This window comes from Lithobates pipiens, unplaced genomic scaffold (genome assembly GCF_037356315.1).
Source record: "Lithobates pipiens isolate NorthernLeopardFrog02 unplaced genomic scaffold, aLitPip1_a1.2 Scaffold_11, whole genome shotgun sequence".
NCBI classification, from domain to species: Eukaryota; Metazoa; Chordata; class Amphibia; order Anura; family Ranidae; genus Lithobates; species Lithobates pipiens.
This window is the reverse complement of record NW_027507696.1, coordinates 10,372,041-10,380,024: the sequence shown is the minus strand read 5'-3', so window position 1 is coordinate 10,380,024 and position 7,984 is coordinate 10,372,041. Positions and strand designations below refer to the sequence as shown.

General features: G+C 33.1%; 1 long non-coding RNA gene across 1 annotated transcript; it reads right to left on the bottom strand.

Moving 5' to 3' along the window:
• Positions 1–1,256: 1,256 nt before the first annotated feature.
• Positions 1,257–7,410, bottom strand: LOC143960197 (uncharacterized). The gene is made up of 5 exons (XR_013270279.1): positions 7,282–7,410; positions 5,289–5,555; positions 3,145–3,225; positions 2,389–2,496; positions 1,257–1,597 (listed from the first exon to the last, which is right to left on the bottom strand). It is a non-coding gene; the product is annotated as an uncharacterized LOC143960197 (long non-coding RNA).
• Positions 7,411–7,984: the final 574 nt, after the last annotated feature.

The window sequence follows — 7,984 nt, the reverse complement described above, 5'->3', positions numbered from 1 at the left end:
CTGTCAATCTAGGTGGCAATCTAAACAGAAAAACCTGTGCACGTATACCAACTTAAAGTGGTTGTAAACTGCATCAGTAAAAAAATAAAAATATCCCTTTCCACCTGTAGGGCAATTGCATAATATGCTAGTATGCATTGCATACTTTTTGTTTGTTTACATTTCTCTATAAAAGCATGTGTGTGTATATGTGTATGTGTATATGTATATATATATATATATATATATATATATATATATATATGTATATATACACACACACATACAATGCATGTGTTTTGAGCTTTGGGGTGCAAACCCTTATGTAATAGGCTGCGCACACCTATGTTTGTGGTAAACCTCAACTCGTAGCAATAAACCAGCGGAAAACCTCATGTTAAGGTCTTTTAGTCTGTATGGAAACCACTATCTTGAAGCATCGCTGTACAGTTGCATGATGTTTCCTGTATTTTCTCTTTCTATCCAGTATCTGTGATGAGTATGTTTCCTGTTTTTTCCATACTGTATATGTGTATATATGTTTCCTGTGATGTTTTCTCTCTTCATACAGTTTATCTGTATAGTATACTAAATATATATATATATATATATATATATATATATATATATATATATATATATATATATATATATATATATATATTCCTCTGCCATTGCTTGACAGACCCAGTAAAATACAGCATATTTTATAAAAGAGCATAAATACTGCAAGGCTTTATCTGTATATATGGTACATGTTATGAGGAACCGAGGACCATGCTTTTTACAAATGAGAAGTAGTTGAGCCCACAATCTTGTACGATCATGAGGATCCACCTCCCTTCTCTTTGCTTCTCATTGCACATCTTCTTGATGTAAAAGAGAAGTGACATTATTCATAAGCACGGTGTCCCCAGAGATTTTTTTATGTTGTGAAATGCCACATCACCCCTTAAAAAAACATACACAATTTTAGGTTACTTTGCACACATAGGAACACATTTTGGTATACATTAAACACCAGATCTCTCTTACCCCTCAAAGAGCTTTATGTATATTATGTTTCACCACAAACTTTGAATCATTCCAACCTACCTTCTGAAAACTGGGAATAATAGAGCAAGTATTACAAAACTGACAAAGTGGTAGAAGTTTTCAGTGTGAAAAAAAAAATGCTCCCATTTTTTTTTGCCCTGCTATATTTGTTCTCTGGTTGGTATGCATTAGGGTGCAGGGGTTAATAAGAAATTCATATAAAGAAAGTATAGAAGCACCAATTCACAATGCATTATTTATTATCAATTTAAGCAATTAAAGAAAATATATATTAACAATTTAAGCAAATATAATATACAACAAATACCTACATAATAGGATCTTAGTTATTGCTATTTTATATTATATAGTTCTTGCATTTAATATTTGAGCTCCTATCTATTGCTTGTTTTAACACATTGTGGCTGCAGATAATTAATGCAGTAAAATAGGTTGTACAGAGGCAGAGGATAAAGTATATGAACTTGAGCAAAGAAAACTTTTATATAAAACAGTGTCAGACTTGGGACTGTTACTAAGAAAACACAATGTCTTGAGATACAGCATCCTTCTTGTATAGTATCTGCAATAAGAAATACATTTAACACCATAAACATATAAAGAAGACAGTGTGCAGTACATGCTATTTAAGTTTATCTTTAATATATGATTTTAGTATGACATTATTTAAAAGGAATGCATATGAAGCCTTGTCTCCTAAAGTAAAATGATCTACTCCTGACTACCCAAATGTGCCCTAGCTGAGAGCTGCCCCTTCTAGAGCCGTAAAGGGCTGAAAACATTATTATTCAGAATAATGTAATAGAGACCCTTTTTACTGATGTAGAGACGAGGTTCAGATTGTCAGTGAACCCCTGGGATTTGCAAAGTTTTCAAGTTTTCCAACAGAAATAATAAACAACCTATAATGTATTGCATGGTCTCATTTAAAAAGGTGGAAACCTCAGCCACCTTTCTAGAAAATTATGGGCTCACGGCAGCCATTTTGTTAGTATGTGTTGAGCCATTATGGAGAGCTAAACATTCTTTTTAGAGAGAGATACTTTTTTAAAAACAAATTCAAGGCAGTGCTTGGCTTCCCATGCCTTTTCATTGACAATAGCGTCCTCATGAGCTCCACAGATGAACAGAATTAAATAAAAAGATTTGCCCCTGCATCATAGACTTCAGTGGGGTTCACCACAAACATTGAACTTTGAGCAAGATTTGAATTGCTAATCACATGTTTTCTGTGCCACATTTTACCAATGCAGAGAAAATGGAAGAGTGAAGCGTAGACATCTTTAATGATACAGGGGAAACATAAGCACTGGAAATTAATTATTTTGTGGAAAAAATGTTGAAAGCACTCACCTTATAGGCAAATCACTGTTACACTCAGTAAAAAGTTGAAGACCAATATTTTGATAAACAGCACTCTCATTCCCAGTACAGTCAGAGAAAGACCATTAATATTAGTATCTATAAAACAGAACACAGTGTGACATTTGTACCAATTTCAGTATTCTAAGAATACTTGCCATGTAAATTAAACACAATGTCATCTACAAATCAATAATTGCTTGCTAGTATGTGTAGACTGACACCATGCAGGGTCTGATATATTTTAGATGGACTAATGTTATCTGAGGGCATTTGTGGGCTTGTGTAAGCACTTGTTCTAATAAATGTTAGGAATTTTCACTCTTGTCTGCACTTTAGCAATATTGATCTGTCAGTGGTGCCAATAACTAAATAGTTTAAATGGATTTAGCAAAAAAATGCGGTTACCCATACAAATGTGATGCTATTGAGCTAATTTGGTGCCTTGGTAGCCCAAAAACTCATTCAGACATGCTTATAAGATAAGGCTTGTATTACATTACAAGTGAAATGGAAATACAACACAATGGAAATACAACTTATAGTAAACTTTTTTTGATTGCTTTTTCAAGGAAATTGTAACCCTTTGCAAGAGAATATTCTCAATTCATGTACTAAATAATATAATAACACTACTACAAGTTTTTACTTTGTCTTAAAGTATACCTGTTCCAATGTCATAGCAAAAAAAAAAATAAGAATAACATAATACAGCAGTTACAGATACAAAAAATGCAACACATTTACCAATCACTTCAGCAGGTTGTTCTATGCAGTTCTGATCATCTGCATAAGTTGTTTCTATTCCAGTGGCTTGAATGCCATGATCTGCATTTTTAAGAAATAAATGTGTTATTACACATCTACTATGCTCCAACTTGAAAACAAATATTGAGATGCCATGGAGAGTACTCCAATACTACACAAACCCTACCACCAAGATTAAAGGTATATCATTGTTCTATAATATACTGAAAAATAAGGATATACCTTTGAAAACAATTCATTTGATTGCTTGGGAGAAGGACTTAGATACCTATTACTCCCTGGAACAATGGCAAAAGGCACTTCACATCACATACAATGCGACAAAGAGTGTACAATTATGGGAATTATCGCAGAACATCCTCGTCAGATGGTATCTGACACCCCATAGAATAGCTAAATTCTCACCACAAAGTTCCAATACCTGCTGGAGGAACTGTGGTGCTGTGGGAACATTGTACCATATACTCTGGTCTTGCCCTACTATAAACCCCTTTTGGAAAGGTGTATATGGAGTAATTTCACAAGTACCCATGTCACCAGGGAATGCAATTTTATCCTTAGACATAGAGTTAATTCCACCAGAATACAGGACCATAGCTGTGCACATTCTTCTGAGTGCACGATTAACGATAAAGTGCCATTGCAGAGATCAACAAACCCCTTCTCTACATGAAGTAATAAATATGACTAACAGTCACGCAGCATACGAGATGTTATATGCATCAACCCAAAACAATTACAGTAAAGCCCAAAAAATATGGAAAAAAAAAAAAGAAAAATGGGTAGATTGGTACACAATGAAACATAAGACCTAAATGTATCACTTATAAACCATACTGTACTACCAAATGGAAGTAACTATCTGACTGTGTTTTTCTTCTTTTTTTTCCTAATTTTATTTTATATTACTTTATACTTTTATATTTTATGGTTCTTACTTTTTTCTTTTTCAAACACCAATGTATTTTTCATATACTACTTAGTCAAAAACTAGAAGTTATCTAACAATGAAAACAAAACAACAACCCCCAAAAGAGGGCTGGGGGTCACTGCTCTCCTCCTGAGCGCAGTGTGTTCCCAGTTGGGGTGCCTGGGCAGGGGAGTGGTGTTCCTCACTCTTGATCTAACAAGATCTACTTTATATATAACATTTTTTACTTTGGTTTACATGTCTACTGTATACAGACTTTGTTATAGAATAATCCTCAAGACTGTGTAATAAGCTAAAGAAGTGCATGTCTGAGTGACTATTTTTCTACATGTTTTTTCACTTATGTTCTGTGAAATATTCAATAAAAAAATATTGATTTAAAAAATAAATAAATGTGTTGTTTTATTTCTTTTTATCTGTTATAAACAGATATGAATTGATGCAAAGATCAGGTAATGGCGTAAACTATTTTTCAACAAAGCAGAAAAAGTATTAAATTATTCCATGTCTCTCTAATACTTAATTCTTCAATGTGCAATTCACCATACTTTTACTGTACAAATGCAAGTGAATGTGAAAATATTTTTTAAACTAAAAAAAAAACTAGAAACTACAAAAAAGTTTTAAAAAGATGTGCAGAAAACACATTGATTACTCCTTGGAGGTGATTTAGTCATTCATTTTATTTGAGCACAGATCAGGGTGGACCTGTCATGTTATGTGACTAATCAACTGCTGCTATTTGAAAGCATGGTCCGTAGGTCTTTCCATCTTACATTATTGACCAAAGATTTTCTCTTGTGATCCAAATTACAGACAAATCAGGGTTTATTATATAAGGCATTGCAAAACACAATAAAAAAAAGTTTCTTAGCAATACAAAGCTATTCTTTCTTAGTTTACTCTAGTAAAAGTATAATCATGATGTGTTTCTTCTGGTAACTGTGCTTTAATCATATCTTTAGATAAACCAACTGCCCAAGCTGTCATTAAAAAAGCGATAGTATTATATAAGAAAATTGCCTCTGGGTCCTTTTATGGCCATACAGCTGAATGTTTTAGGTCAGTATAATAAATGAGACAAAAAAAAAACTCTTAATTTAGTACTAAGTTAGTACTAAGCTCTTAGTTTAACACTCTATTCTAATTAATTTACTCATATTTAAAATAAAAAGGTGATAGATATCCTCACCGGCTAGCGGATTTTTCTGGCTTGTCACCCATTTTCCTTGGTGTTTAATTCGGCACTCTGTTGATTGTGTATTCTTTACAATAACAGCATTGTAGAGGCCTTTCCTAGTCAGGATTGGATTCACTGTAACAGCACTGGACTCTGACTTGTTAGAACTGATGTAGAACTCCACATCCTTGGGGTAGAAATCCTTTACAAGGCAGGATGTTGAAGAGACTTTTGTAGATGTTAACAGAAATACAGAGGGAGTAGAAGGATCCCTTTTACCTACAGGAATAATACCAAATGTCAAGATAGCATCAAATAAAGTATTTGCCCATGGCTGCAGGTCTTATTTAATAAATTGCTACACTGCTGCTAAAAAGAAGTTATAAAACACATAATCTATATTGTAATTGTAGATGTGCACTGTGAAATTAGAAGACACCTGAGAATTAGAAGAATTCATGGATAGGACAGCTACAGAAAAGAGCTGCTGTTTAGTGACCTACAAATTACATAAAAGAATAATGGTACAATAGTATAATAAAAAAATCAGAAATTGTTTAGCTTGAGGTAATATAATATGGCATAGTATAGGTTATTTTTCATGTTTAGGTCTCAATTGCATAGTAGGATTCAAAATGTATATTAAAAAGTATATATAACTCTTCTATATTGTTTTTCATAATATTATAATTATATTTTTCAATAACATGTTGACTGGTGTGTGTTATTGGAAATCTTTACTTACCAGCAACAATGGATAGCTTTGTTCCAGCTCCGAAAGTTAAAACATCAGAATACAGGCACAGAGCAAAAACACTGTACTCAAACCACTATTATCTACTAGATCTTTTTTTTCTCTCGTACATTCCCTTGTTTAAATCAACGCATTTTTGGATTGTCAACCAGAATTATATAAGGCTATTACTTTAACATAAAATACAGAATTGCTGGTGTATTGGAACTAGTGCAAAAGCTTGTAATTTCCCTACTTATTGCATGTGATGTACTGTCGTACTTTAAGCTGTAATAATGTAATAAATAGATAAAGCCTCAAATTACATAATTGTTTGCAGATGACTTTAGATTGTAAGTTCCTTGAGGGCAGGGACTGATTTGAATGCACAGTACGTAAAGCGCTGCATAAATAGTCAGGGCTATATAAATGCCTTTAATAAATAACTGTACCAATTATAGTATGGTGTAGTATATATTAGATATCTTTGTAACGGCTAAAGGTTATAAACAATGACACTAGCATATGCTTTTAGAATAATTCTATTTCTTGAAATATACATTAATTTAATGGTCTTCTATTTCTCAGTATTAACCAGTGTTAAATCCATCAAAGGTATAAAAGAAGATGAAAACAAGGGCTAGTAAGCAAAATAGAAATCATTGCACATACATTAAAATCCTTATAGCATCCTGTACAAGCTTGCAAGACGTAATACAGTGTGCAAATTATGGAATAATAATAACAATTTAAAAATACCTCACTGTTTTTTAATTTTTCTAAACATTAGGCAAAACTGGCAAAACAGCCAGTACAGAGAAGCTGTAGTAATCACTAATATAAAATGTAGCTGCAATAAGGGCTAATACAATATTTTTTATATTAAGGACTAATATAATATTTAATATAATGTTAAACTCATGCACTAATAATTCCTTAATATTATCGACTAATATAATAGTATCAACATTTGCAGCTTGTATAACCGCTGAGGCTGCTTCTCTTTTGGGAAGTCAAACTCAGTATTACATTAAGCTTATTAAATTAAAACTTTCTTTAAAAAAATGAGTTTCTTGAAAAGTACAAAGACAAGTGACAGTTTGTATACAAGATAAACATACCACCAGAAGGTAACTGGTAAATGTTTGCCAGAACAAAGGGTCATTGACATAGTTAGATAACATTGAAAAACATTGCTATACCATAACCAAATGTGTTATTTCTGTTTCCATAACTTTGTATATCTATACAAACGTGATGACTGGATCTTACCTGGTTCAACAGTTAGCTTTGTTCCTTTTCCAAAAGTGAGCTTGCTGTTACACAGCTATGTATCATATAACATAAACGTTGTACCGTTGTGAAAGGAAGAGGTTAGTGGTTTAGAACACTCTCTGAGTTAAATACAGCCAAAAGTGCCATCAACATTTTTAAGCCCAACTGAAGTCACAGAAATAGATATGTGGCAGACAGGCAGTTTACTTGCGACCTCCATTTTCCTAGACTTACCTCAATTTTTCCTTTTCCAGTATTTGTGCAGGTTGTCCAAATATGGTTTTGCCGTAAAAGTTAGATCCACAGCACTCAATAATCATCGCCCAGGAACTCACCTGATCTGAGACACCCTTGTCTTCCCCTGAAATCCAAATTTATGGAAATACACTAATGGTGAGGGGTGTGAATGTTGTTCAGCTATGCCAGCAAAGAACACTGAAATTGTGAAATTGCGGAAGCAAAAAGCAGAATTTTTACATACATAAAAAGGGATTTTAAGTAATTTTCAAGCAAAAACCATATGGAGGGGTACAGAAGTATAGGACTATAAAAACTTCTGGGCTTATACACATGGCCTGCATTCAATGCCCATGTGATTATGTGTTTTTTTTTGTCCACCGGTAAAGCTACAAAAAAATGGGTATGTGGGAGTCACATGTAAATGCTGCATAACATGTTCATTTTGGTGTGTTGGAGCATA